The 14,521-nt window shown below is 45.5% G+C and overlaps 1 pseudogene; it reads left to right on the top strand.

Annotated features, from left to right (window-relative positions):
• The first annotated feature begins 4,091 nt into the window (after positions 1-4,091).
• The window catches only part of LOC123001765 (T cell receptor gamma constant 2-like), a 33,915-nt pseudogene continuing 23,485 nt past the window's right edge, over positions 4,092-14,521 (top strand).

Raw genomic sequence — 14,521 nt, forward strand, 5'->3', positions numbered from 1 at the left:
GGGGAGCCCAGAGATCATCCCACAGGACCTGGGCCTTGTCCCTTATCCCCCAACTAGGTTCCCAGCAACATGACACCTGCCCAGAGTGATGCCAACAGTAGCCTGACTGACAGCATGGGGGTCAGGGGACATCGGGTGTGAAGCTCTGTAAGTATTAACACAGTTATAGAGTCAGTATTAGCAACTTGCAACACACATGTGCACATACACACACGCACATGCACACGCACACGCACACACCACAGCCACAGTGAGCTTCCTGGAAGAGGAGGCATTTTACTTTCTGATACTCATTAAGTTTACAGGCTGACACTAGTGCAATGTAGTCCTAACGTCCATGCGTCTCCAGAAGTCTGACAACGTTCATAATCAGCAATTTCTTCTCATACGAGGCTCATTTTGGTCAATATTTTCCTGACATTTTATATTTACAGATATATAACATTAAAAGATCATATGGAAAAGTCAAGTCCCTACCCCAGTGTCTAGACAAGAGAATCCTTAATATCTTTCATTAGATTACTCCCCCCCCCCCCCCGCCGTTACTCTGTACTCAATGTAAGCTCATCGGGAAGGATCACCACCAGTGTTCTTCACCTGTTCGCTTCGCCAGCACCCCCTCGGGTTTCTTAGTGAATTCCATGTAAAATCCATACAACTCCCTTCTTCATTTCCCCAGTAACTGATAAAGTCTCTACCGACCTGTTCTGTGTTCTGAATCCACTGCAGGGATCGTCTGTACACGTGCAAGGAGCAAATAAAGGGCAGACTGAGGGATGATGGGTTCACAGAAGTCCACACACGCTGATGCACGGACCATGTTTATGGAGAACGTGTGTGTGTGTGTGTGTGTGTGTGTGTGTGTGTGTGTGTGTTTCCTGGGACCAACAACCCTGGGATGAGATTCCCAGGGAGCGACTTGTTGCCCGCGTGTAGAGCCCTGAGCTGTTGGTGACAACCTTGCTGGTGACAGCCAGTCTGGGAGCCGGACCAGTGTCTGTCACTGTCGGTGCATGAATTCATGCAGTGGCTGCAGCCAGTGGCACCAGGAGCAGCACCGAGGAGCAGTGAACTGGGGGACAGACATATGGACAGACATTGATTGATGGGAATGGTGTGCCATTTATATAAATGTAAATAAGTATATTCACAAGCAAATCTCTGTAGTTTTCACAGGTACATAGGACACCAAGCATATCAGTCAGTTCTCTCATTTGAAGCTGGGGAAATGGGGGCCTTGCAAGGACGAGCTGCTTACCCAAAACTACCATGCACACTGAGTACACAGTTGGAAAAACAGATTTCCTGCCTCGTATTTCTGGGCTCTTCCACCACTAAGCTGAGTCTTTGCTGTAGTAGACTTCACCTACCTGCAGAACAATAGAGGACTACCAGGTGTGTGACATACCTGCAATGGCCAGCAGGGGGGGCTAGTAGTCAGTGTTAAGTAACAAGCAAAATACCATAGTTTTTATGCAGGAAGCTTATTATTGAAAAATCGGAAGTGGAACAAGAACACAATGTGCATTCAGAGCAACAGCTCAGAGAGAACAGAAATTAATCTCTGAATCAAAAGCACCAAGCAGGTTATGTAAGGCACATGCTTCGTTAACCTGGCGGAATTCAAGTTCTTGCTGTGTTCTTCTTAGCGGGACTACTCAACCTCCCTGAGCCTCTGTCTCATCTGCAGAATAGGATAAATAACACCTTTATGTTTGCAGGGAAGGAATCAACAGGTACCATGTATGACATCCAATAAAGTGTATTTGACATTATTTAATGGATCAATGATTACTGTTACGACCTTAACAAAATTAGTGTCTCTAAAGGCAAGCAACTATTAATTCACCAGTGCTAGAAGAATCTCTATCGTGTTCTGCGGTCCAGCACTGTTACCTGAATGACTACTCTCCAAGAACAGCTTCTACTCCTTGCTCCCTGGCATGTGAGAGATTCTTGAGTTCTGCGAACTAGCTGAAATTTCCCTCATGATCTCTTATTCTCTAGAGCTTAAACATAACCCTCTCCATCTCTGTGTATATATATGTTGAATTCTCCATCTATAGAATGGATGGTGAGACAGGTTTTGCATTTGTTGGCCTTGTGTTTAAATCAAGGCTCCATTACTTATGTCACTGCACAGATGAAATATTTGAAGATTCCAGTTAGCTGCTCTGTCCTATGTGGTTGTTATAACTATGTTGGCATGTCATTTTAAGGAACAAGTGGTTGTAAAAATCACATTGGATATAAGACTGACTGATAGTATTTATTTAGAAAGCGACCAACTTGGCCCAATCCCAGGTCCATGATGGACGGTGTCTACAGAGTGAGCATTATTATTCCCGTTTTCAGTGACTTTCCCAAGGACACACATCCTCCAAGTGGCAGGGCTTGGACTGGAGCGTCATTCTGTCCTGGTCAAAGCAATAAGTCCTCCCAGAGTTAGCAGGTATCATTCAGCCTCTCCAACGTGTCCCATTTTGGAGCTCCGGACTGAGAGGACGTCTCCCCTCAGCGCACCATTGATCAGATGACATCGCTGGCTGCGTGGAGAGCTGGGCTCCCAGGCTGGGCCCATGACTGGAGCGTTCCCGAGGCCAGCAGGTCTGGGAGGCTGGCAGGCACGTGCAGTGGGTCTGAACCCGCCGTTCCCTGCAGACCGCGAGCACCTGGCAGCCGCAGGGCCTGTGGGAAAAGCAGGCAGATGGGAAGCTTTGGTTGAGGTTTCTGAAGTCGATTTCTCTTATTACCTTTTTGTCTCAAGAATACTCTTTCTGCTTTGGTGTGATGACAATTTTACATTTTCTTAATTTTGAAACCACGAGTCTTCTGTCCCAGCAAGGATTTCCGGGCCTGTAAGACATCGAGCTTGCCTGGGAGATTCTGCTCTCGGAGCTGCTCCTGGGGCAGCCTCCTGTCCCTGGCACATGGGGTCCCTGAGCAAAGGACGGTCACCCCGAGTCTCTGCTGTTCCTCACCTCCCAGCTTCTGTGATGATGTTTGTTATGTGCTTTTTGATAACAGCCAATCAAATGGGTGTGAGGTGATATCTCATTGTAGATTTGATTCGCATTTCCCTGGATTTCAGGTAAACCACTGATAATTTTGTAGTTTATGTCCAAATATTGCGTAGCACTTTGCACTCTTTTTCCATTAAATTTGACAACGCTATGTGAGGCTGCCTTTTTCCTCAGGAGCAACAGACATTCTCTATTAAATGAATTTGCTATGCTTGCATTCACGTGTGCACACACGCACACCCACACTCACAATACACTCACACACACACACCTGATTTCCCATGAATGTAATATTCCCTGTAATTCTACACTATGAGGACCCCAGGAATCATCTACTACAACCAGTCCAGTTTTAAGATGAAACACCAATGCCCAGCATTTCCTGAGCTTGTTCTATGCATCTGGGACAGGACACATGCTTTGCTCACACTCCCTGCTTATTCCGCATGCAACCTAATGAGCTCGCTCTGACATGTGAGGACAAGGAGAACTAGCTTGTCTAACACGACACAGCTATCATGTCACGTTAGGGCATTGCCATCTTCCGAGGAGACCGCCGGGAGAAATGCTGCAATGCTAGCTCAGGGGGCTGCTGCCTTTCCAGCAGGATCTCTGCTCTGTGCTGTCCCTGCGTCCCGAGCCACCTGCACACCCGGTGCTCTGTCAGTACCGAGTGGCCCTTTGAGGCTTGAGATTTGTCTCCAGGCAGACCTGGCTCACATCCCCATCACCTAATTCCCTGTAGGCATGCTGCCTTGGAAGGGTTACTTAAAATATGAGCCAGGCTTTCCCCATTTCTAAATTCTAAATCTCCCCACAGTGTGATTTTCAGGATGTGATCAAACAATGAGCAGAAAGCAATTCGTGCAGCGCTCAGGCTACTGATGTCCAGTCAAGGACTGCTGTTATCGCTGGTGCTCTCCCTGCACTAACACGCCTCATTGTTTCTCAGCCCCCTAACCATTGGTGTTCCCTCCCCCCTTGTGGTCAGACCTGTCCCAGCCCTCTGGCCCCTCCCTCCTTCCCTCCTGCCTCTCTCTCACCATTCCTGCAGGTTCCTCAGTGAAGCAGAGGCTGAGGTCCTAACCTGCCCTCTGCCACCAGCCAGCCAGTCTCCTCACAGCAGGTGCAGCCAGGAGGTCAAGCTGTGTTTCTTTCCAGCAGGTGGGAAGCAGAACCATGCTGGGTCCCCTTGCCATCCTGTGCTCTCTCCTGCTCTCCGGTAAGTCTAATTTGCTCTCTGGTGCAGGGTGCAGGGGATACCCTGAGGCTCCTGGCCATCACTGTCTCACCGCTGTCCCCTTCTCCCCCTGGCAGGTGGCGGAGCAGGGCTCAAGCTGGAGCAGCCTGCTTTGGTGGTGGCGCGCTTGCCCTTGGAACCCTCAGCCACACTGACTTGCAAAGTTGACAGCTCAGTCCGCTACATCCACTGGTACCCGCCACCAGGAGGGTATGGTCCCCAGGAGGCTCCTCTACCTCGACATGTCCAGTTCCAAAGTGGAGAGGGATTTTCCTATGAATGCGGACAAAGTCAATGCTGAGAAGGGCAGCGACGGCTACAGCTGTAGTCTGTCGGTGCTGAAACTGAGGAAGAGCGACGAGGGCGTGTACTACTGCGCTGCCTGGGAAGAACACAGCCCAGCACTCTGATCAGGTCCCTGAGCAAAAATGTCTCTGTCTCCCAGGTCACTCCATGCCTGGCACCTTCCACGGGCTCTGGGTTCCTGGGGTTGCCCTAGGGTCAGCCCTCAGCACCCCGGACTCTCGCTAACGCCCCCTCCGCAGGTCCACTGCACAGAACCCTGGAGACCCAGGGAGCTGTCCTGTCTGGAGGGACTTCTCTGAAGATCGTCCAGCGTGGATTTTCTGAAGCATCTGGAGCAGAATCTGTGCTGCTTGATGCAGGAGCCACGAGCCACTAGCCACACGTGGCTCCTGAGCACGTGAAATGTAGCTAGTCCACTAGTCCAAGCTGAGATGGGCTCTTTGTGTAACATACAAGTCACATTCTGGAGACTGTATAGAAGATGAACCGTCTTACTAATTTCTTATTGATTACCGTTGAAACACTATTTTGGATATCTCGCAGGAAATAAAAATAACCCTAGAATTTTGTTTCTTAAACTTTTTTTCTAAAAGCCACAGTTAGAAAGTGTGTCTCAAATTGTGACTTATATTTGTTTCTACTGAGCAGAGCTGTGACATTCCAGCGATTGAAGATTCTGGCCATCGCCAACGAAGAATGTGGAAACAAAGTATTGTGCGAATCATTCTGGGGACAGATTTACCATAAAATGATTGAAAACTGAGATGGGAAATCAACTCCTGATTCCAGTTTCTAAGTTGCTGCCCGCCCACTGTTAGTTACTTGACAGTGGAGAGTCAGGCATTAAAAGCACAGAAAACAGTAGGGCTAAATTCTCAGCACCCTCACACACTGGCATTTTGGTGCTTGACTCCTGTGGGGGGACGTGATCCTCAGGCAGGTTGAACATCAACCCTGAATGAGCCCAGAGCCCGCAGCCTTCCACTTCTCCTGGAATGCTACCCCATATGGGATTTGGGGGCCAGATTCCCTGGACCTCTGTTCTCTCCTCTGCAAAAGGGGGTGGTTTAACTGCCACAATTATAGGACTGATTTCTGTTAAAGCAAAATTGTACAAATAAGGTATCACTATGTTTCCTAAATCCTTATAAAATTTGTCAACTTCTTGAGAAAAGAAAAAAAGAAAGAAAAGAAAAGAAAGAAAAGAAAAGAAAAGAAAAGAAAAGAAGAGAAGAGCTATCTTAGTGATCCTCTAGCCCCAAACAGGAAAACATCTCCTGTCCCATGTGGGGAAGAAGAAAAGGCTCTCTGAGGAGGTCTAAGCTGAATTAATTGTATTTTCAAACAAAGATTCAATCTGATGTACACTTAACAGCATTGGTAAGCATGATTACTGCAAGTCCAAATCATCTGTAGTAAATTGGTCTCTCAGATTCAGTAAGTCCTCATCTGTCTCCCTGAGCTTCTGTTTCTGCAGCAGGAGATTTATACTTAACACACACCTGCTTGTGAAAAACCCAACACCCCTACCCTCCACTGAAGGCTGGCCCAAGGCTAAGACCTCCAGCAGGGGCAGGAAGGGGTGGGGGAGGAGGGGCGGTAACTTACCTTTGCTCTGTTTTGGGGATGTTTCTTCATGTGTCTCTCCTATTTCCTAATACCCTGAACCCTTTCGTCTCAGTGCCTGACTCCACAGAGGAATGATGCTGAGACCTGACTGTGACAATTTAGTTACAGAGAAGTTAGCTAAATATGAAGCCCCTGTCATGAGAAGGCATCCCAAGTCAATGGAAATCTCACTTTTCAACATGGGTCCGTAGTGCCCTTGAGTTACAGGCTGAGAGGACAGTGGCCTTGTGCATGGAGGAAACAACCCCTGTGTGGAGGGAACAACAAGTCACATTTGGAGTCATTTCCTACCCCCTGCCCTTGTCCCTTTGGCTAGGTGAGTGTCACCAAGGACGCTGCAGCCACACACAGTAAAGCCAAACTACCCAGAGAACATCCAACCCTCCTGTCCTACTTAAATGATTGCTAATTAAATGGTTGTTTACATGGCAGATTCTAACAACACTGAAAGCATCGTGTTAGAATGTACAGGACCCAGTACAGTGGTGACTCCATTAATGTCTGTTGAAGTGAGATTGACATTTTGACTATGACAGAGGGGCTCCCAGTACCTCAGGGGTGGGGGATTTTGCATAGCTGGATGGTTGAAATACCCTGATGATTTGGGCTCAACTCATTTATTTCATTCCTGAGTTGGGTGAGACACTTTTATGAGTTTGAATAATTGGACCAACAGTATATTATGAATTTAACGGTGAATAAAGTCTAAGAACATCTCAAAAAATCATAGTTTCCATAGTTATATTATCCATTCCCAATTGATCACACACGCAAGTACTGTGGAAAAGTCATGTCTGTTCCCTCAGTGTCGTCTTCTAAAAATCACAATTCTGAAAATTTCTGGGCACACCTGGAAATCTATGCGGACTGGTTTGTGTTGGGTGTTCTTAGTGTTCCACCCCAGAATGCGTCAGGGACACAGTCTTCAGTAGAGGAAAGGGCACAACTTGAAGAGGTCACTCCTAGACATTGGGATCAGGAGAGATTTTATGATGTCACTTCCATATCCTATTGTCTCTTAGAAAACCTGTATGGCTTTTGATCTTTATTTGAAAATTTGTTGTTAAAAAGAATTCACATGTTACTTGATATTAAAATTCTTACATATTATTGAGCACTTAGACACACCATGTGTCATCTGACGGCTAGAAATGTGTATAATAGCCTGTCTTGTCCACAATTTCTCCCCTCTTCTCCAACAACCTTTGCTTCATTTACAATACAAAATCTTGGTTTCCCTCCTGGTTCCTACTGAATCTGTCTGCCAAGCTAGAGACGAGGTTCCTGCTTGGAGAGCTCAGAGTAGCTTCGTGGCCTGAGTGTGTCTTTTCCCCTGTGTAGGACAGGTACCAGGTGCTATAGACAGTGACACCAATACTGAGTCTTCCTATTAACACTGTACTTAATCTCCTTGGTTTCTTTACATCTCTTGTCCACATGCAGATGAGGGAATGAGATGGTCTCAAGCAGAATTGCACACAACCATGGTTTTGTTCAGCATAGTTGCTTGGCACTTTTATTGCCTGAAAACATGATCTGCTACCATTCATGGAAGGTTGCTAGAAAATCAGCTTCACGTGTTTATCCGGACACTGAGAAGAAGGAATCTGTGTGTCCCCTGCTGTGGGGGCATGGATCTCTCCCGCAGACAAAGAACAAGCACGGACGCAGAGGGGCACAAAGGGCGGATTCTGTGAAATCTTCTGTTTCCTCCTCAGGATCAATGCTCCACTTTTCTCCCCATTGCTCTGCGCCCCAGGAACTTGACCCTTGTGGATTACAGTAATGGGACTCTTTGCTCTGATTTCCAATGGAAAGTTGGCCAATGGAAATTGAAGCTCAGAGAACCATCACCATGTCACCTGTCAAAAGCATTTCTTCTTGGCACTAGATTTCCAAGGCTGTGAATCCAGAACCCTGGGAAAAAAGAAACACAGTCCTCTAGTGTGTTGGTTGATATAAAAGGAAATGGCCTCTCCCACTTGCACCTGTATTTGGCCGCTGTGAGGATGCAGGCCCCCTTCAGGGAGGGAACCCGAAGCTCACTCTCTCCCACTTCCCAGTCTCTGCTGATGCTTCCATTAGCTGCTCCCGAACAGTAACCAGTAACTAAGGAAACCATGTGTGCCGTCCCCGCGTGCCCACCTCGTCATGCCCAGGGCACGGTAACGAGAGGTGGACTGTCCATCTGGAGGAGCAAGAGAATAAGCCTCAAGTAGACGGTCACATAAATAGGGTTATATTTGCCCCCAAATAAATAAAACAAGTGGCAGAGTTGGGAGATTTTATCTAGTTCCTTTCTCTTTCCACAAAGCCACCAAAGTCCCATCTGTGACAGAACAGGATGTGCCCATTCCTTCAGTAAGAAACAGGAAACCGGGCAAGTGTTGAGAGAGGATCAGTAACACTGGTGCTTTTCTAGTTGGTGAACACAGTCGAGAGGAGAATGGGGATTATTTCTATGCTTTTGTTCTTTGGTTACATCAGGGATTCTGAGGTATTTGTTGAGTTACTAGGTAAGTCATCACCACCTCAGTAGAATGAAATAAATAAAGAGATCTCTCTATCTGTGTAGAGAAATGAGGATAGGGGTTTCTGAACCAGTATTATGATGAATTCAGTCCTGTGTTCTTGATGTTCTCTAATACAAAGACCAAGTGTGCAGTAGTGAACAGTCTTAACTCTTACAAAAAGAAAGTAGAGAATTGTCTGCCACTTCCGTAACGTCAACTAAAATCCAGCCTCTCACATTTGTTAAAATTGATCTATCTCTTCTGTCCATCTTCTTTTCTCCCACCTGTGAGTCAACATTTAAATGTTTCACTCACAAACTGATCGTTCCTACCTACGGTGAGTTCTGTCGCCTCTGTTTTTTTAACTTCTAAATTGAAGTTACACAATACTTACCAAAAATCTGTAGTTATATTCTGAAAGTGGTAGAATTAGTATTTGCAATCCACACATCAACAGTTACTTTGCTTTCCTATGCTCACTCAAAGAAAAAGAATTAAGTTCTTTATGAAATTTAATAAATATAATGTTCTGATAAGATTTTAATAAGAGCTATTTTTTACTGAGAACTCTTTCCGTACCGGGTAGGCAGTGTATTAAGCACTTTAATACTTCTTGTTAGGTAATGCCTCAGTATTAGAGGAAAGGGAGTTGGATGGCTCTCAATGTACCCCCGCAGATATCACTAACCCTGCCCTAAATGTCTGGTTGACATAATTTCCCATTAACTCACATTCCTATTTAGAGACTCTATGTTGAAATGGTCTGATTATCTCAGAGAGAAGTAAGGTGGTCAGAGATTTTCAGTAATTGTGAAAAGCTCAACCTCGAGGTGCTGGCAATGAACAAAATGGAATTCACATGCATTTAGCTGCCAGATAATGTGCTAGATGTTGAGTCTGTTGAGGGAATCATGTAATCATCCTAAAAATCCTACAGATACACCTATTTCATGGAAGAAAGAATTGATGCTTAGCCAAGAGCAGAAACCGCAGGGAGGAACCTTTACGTCCCAGGGCGCGGTGAGAGTCAGTGGTGGGTTCAGGGCTGGTTAGTGCACAAGACAGTTCTGACGAGGCCAATCCTAACGACCAGCGGGGCAAAGGGCTGGAAGAGGGTGGGAGGACCACTATGAGAACTCACTGTCCTCCCATGTGTAGTGATGTCCTCATGAGAACGAGCAGGAGACAGACAGAGAAACGGAAAGGATGAGGAATGTGCCAGAAGAGATTGTCTTAACCTGAAAGAGGCTGTTCCAAACCAGAGGAAACTATTTTCAGTTGGTAGGGTTAGCACCTCCCTCCAAAATCAGGAGGAAGAGATGACATGTATAGGTTCTCAACAGTAATGACACTTCCTTCCCCCGCAACACACCCGGAGTCGCAGCCTCTGTTTGTTGTGACCAGCGTGCCCTGCTCATGTGTGCCTATGTGAGGGGACACGATGGGGACCAAAATCCATCCCACGCCCACCCTCCTCTACACCCTGAGCAGGGCTGGGTCAGCCTGGAGAAAAAGTGACTTTTTCTAATTATTCTGCAAAGGCTGTGCCCTTTTTTATTTAGTTAAAAAGGAGATTTCTGTGCTACAGTGACTCTGTTCAGAAAGTACTAAGTACATAGTTATGTAAACAAGATACAGGGTTTTAAAAACCGAATCTATGAAGCTTTCTGACTCCAAAAAAAAAGAGAAACTAATCTATAAAAAGTATGGTCCAAGAACCAATGGAAATACTATTGTTTGAATCCAGGAACCAAATTTCACAATTCAAAGTTCTTGAGAGAAACGGACAGTCATGAGAAATGCGGTAAAATGGCAACAACAACAAAGGCCAGAGTTTGCATAGACCCTGGGGGCCCCAGACTGTGGGGTCAGAGGAGGAGGTCAGCGGGAGCATCTCCAGAGTTGCCTTCTGGGGAGCAGAGGTGCTCCCACCCCAGCGACTGGTGTGAGATGATGAGATGAGAAATCCAAGATGCGTAGCACCCAGCCTGGAGGACGACTCCGGATTATCATCAGTACTTCTTTGAAATTTCACATCTGTCTCTACTCCTTAGCATGAAATAATTGGGACAATTAATTGAGAAAAGTCTTTCTTGCGGCACATTTGCAATATTTCTAGCTGCACTAGATATACCTGTGTTTACGTCTCTGTCAGTCTCTGTCTCCATCTCTGTCTCTATCTACGTGTCTGTGTGTATATCTCTGTCTCTCTTTCCAGTTACTAGCTAAAATGGCACAACCAGAAATATCATATCCATAGTAGAAAAAAGGATAATTACCTTTATGTACCATACTCAATATTGTACCTGCCCCCTTAGTCATGTATTGGTACCAAAAAAATGAATCAGGCTTTGGGTATCTGATGCACATCTGGTCTCTTAAAACACCTGCTCAGAGGCAGTAAGAGGAGAATAAACAGGCAGCACTGAGACATCCTGTCTCCTCCACTGGGATTCTTCCTACGCAGTCCACAGAACACAGTAGATGAACCCACGTGCAAATGTGCCAAGTATTAGAGAGGCCAAGCCAGTCAGGCCCTCACCCTGCGCTCCCTGACAGGTACCTCGGTCCTACAACAAGGGGGAAAGCAGCAGACAGCCACCAGCTGTGCCTGCAGGATGCCAGCCTTCCTGCCGCAACTTCCCGTGGACCCGATTGCCTCCTGATGAGAGCTGCTGTCTGCGGTTGTTGAGAACAGCCTGAGTGAGTCAGGGACTGTCAGTTCTTTGTCCTGAGATTTCCAGGGAATGTCTGTGGTTCAGGCTGCATAAGATGGGGCTTGAAATGGAGAGAGGGCACATGACTGTGGTCATGGACGTGACTGTGCGGGCCAGGTTCAGCGCCAAACGAAGGAAGATGAACGCAAGTGCTGCTGGGATACAAGCGCTCCCAAGTAAGACCCTTGTCTCCGGTGCCTGACCTCGCCAGGGTCCGCACATGCCTCGTCTCTAGGGCAGCCTCCGTACACACTTGCTGACTTGATGGGTGAATCAATGAGTCTTAGGAAGCATTACTGAGGAAGCACATTTAGAGTATTTCCTGTAGTGAATCCTAAACATGTGTTCTAGAACTTTGGGATAAATAAATACACATATACCTATGTATACATACATGCATATGTACAAATACATGGATACGTATTCTTATTACATAGTTGTATATGATATATTGTATATTGCAAGTACATATGGAAGAAATAAAGTATCTGATTTAAGGTTGTGCGTTCTAGGTATAGATCCCCTGGTGCAAATTACTGTTCTGCCACTTACTCGCGTCAGACCTTTGATAAAATGCCTGGTGTGTCAAAAGCCTCCCTTTTCTCATCTGAAAGATGGGAACAAAAATAAAAGCACCCACTTAGTAGGCTTTGTGAGGATTAAATGAGATCATAGAACCAATGTGTTCATAGCACAACACCTACCATGTAGAAATGCCTTCACTATGGGGTGCCTGGGTGGCACAGCGGTTAAGCGTCTGCCTTCGGCTCAGGGCGTGATCCCGGCATTGTGGGATCGAGCCCCACATCAGGCTCCTCCACTATGAGCCTGCTTCTTCCTCTCCCACTCCCCCTGCTTGTGTTCCCTCTCTCGCTGGCTGTCTCTATCTCTGTCAAATAAATAAATAAAATCTTAAAAAAAAAAAAAAAAGAAATGCCTTCACTATTGTGAGCTATTAATGTTATGAAAAATAAAGAAAATAACATCTCTATTTTCTGAAAGTGTTTAAAATAATGAATAGAAGATAAATTCTGCCTTTGCTTACTTCCTGTTTGAAATAATTCACGAAGACAAAACACATTTTTCCATGAATATATCTGAAGTGGCCATTTATCTCCCTTCTTGGCTTCTAGCATCTGAAACCCTCATCTATATCCAGGAAATTCCCCACCTTATGAGTCTTAGTGAAAGAATGGATTCATCCCCACTATAGGAAAGAAAAATGTCAGATACTGTTTCTCAGCCTTCCTTGAGGTAAAGTCATGTAGAAAGTGTGGGCTCCCCCAATTAGACACACACAAGTGCCAGCCCTTCTTCATAGAACACATACACGGAGACACACACATGGACAAACACACAGGCACACATAGTCACATAGAGACACACACACAAACGAACACAATGCACAGGAACACACATGCACACACACACAGGATCTGGAAGGAGATGCCTAACAGTAATGGCGGAGCAGGGGACCTCCCTCCAGAGTGGCCCTATGTCTCCTCTCCCTCTCCTCCTCCTTCACATTCCCAGGAGGCACCTTCCTGGAGACTAAGAGTCAGTCCTCTTAGTTGGAGGCCATCGGCCTTCTGGTCTACTGTCCTCCACCTCCCCAACCTTCAACAGCCCAGTGTGGATCACTTCAGAAGTGATATTTATTGGAAAGCAGGGACAATAGGGCAGCTGCCTCAGGAGGAAAACCCAGCCATCCTGGCTTCTTCCTCTCTTTTCTCCTCAGACAGGACCCAAATCAGAGTTCACATCAGCTCCACATGGTATGTGACAGAGCCACACGTAAGTTCTAGGCAGAACTCTTCAAAGTTTTAATAGATGCAAACATTTAGAGAAAACCATATGGAAATCATAAAAGGCAAGCAAAAAAGCTTCACTGAAGAAAGGAGGGGGGGAAAGAGGAACATGGAAAATCAATGCAGAAAAATAAGATAGTAATAATATGTGACTGATTTTCCAGGTTACGACTTCAAAATGGTCACCAAGGCTTTTTCACAATTAAAGTTGGTGTAAATAATAATGGTTGACAGTATGGGGACATTAAATTTGTGAAATCATAGTAGGAGTAATGATATGTATTATCAAAAATTCACTATATTCCAGAACCTGGACTAGCAGTTATAAGACTGAAATACTCAGTTATTTAATGTGCACTAACTTCTGTGATAGGATTGTTATCACATCTATTTTCAGATGAGGACTTTGAGACAGAAAGAGATTAAGAAATGTGCACAGTTTCAGGCAGCTCCCGAGCGACAGACATAAACACTTCATAGCCTCAGACATGAAAAACTGCTCCAGTGACAGGGGGACATGCTCAGAATATGAAGTGAACTGAAACAAGAAGAAAACAAAACGCTGTGTGCACCTGTGACTCGTCAATGTCTCTGTAGTCCCCAAAATAACACTTATGCCCATGTATCTGCAAAGAAGAAATCTAGAACTCCACACACCATAATGGAGCGAGTTGTTGCTCGTGGTGAGATGCTCATAAGGCATTTTTATCTTCATCTTTATCCTTTGTCTCTAAGTTTCTTCAAGGAAGATGTTTACCCACTGTGGCTTTCCTTGAGTCAGGTGTCACTCCTCTGTCCCTCACTGTCCTGATCTGTGAAATGAAAACTACTAGCATCCGTATCATGTGATCGCTGTGAAGATGGAAAAGGTGAAGGACGTTTAGAATAAAACTTCAACAATAAAAAATACTCTTAAATATTAGCTCATTTTTTAGAGTGGTTCAGGGAGGGGCAGAAGAAGAGAGAGAATCTTAAGCAGGCTCCACGGTCAGCACAAGCCCAATGTCAGGCTCAATCTCAGGACCCTGAGATCATGACCTAAGTCAAAATCAAGAGTCAGACGCTAACCAGCTGAGCCACCCAGGTGCCCTAAATATTTGTTCTTCTGAAAGTTAATATTTAGTAAACATGCAATATTTTAAAATATTATACTGAGAAAGTATGTTCATAAAACAGATCCTGGCAAGTAGAAACCATTCTCATTTCCACAGAAATCAGGATTCTTCCATGGTCCCTTCACATTTATGCCAATAGTCCTCAAGAGACCACCAGCCCTATTTTGAGA

The sequence above is a fragment of the Ursus arctos genome, unplaced genomic scaffold (assembly GCF_023065955.2).
Source record: "Ursus arctos isolate Adak ecotype North America unplaced genomic scaffold, UrsArc2.0 scaffold_3, whole genome shotgun sequence".
In the NCBI taxonomy this organism is placed as follows: Eukaryota; Metazoa; Chordata; class Mammalia; order Carnivora; family Ursidae; genus Ursus; species Ursus arctos.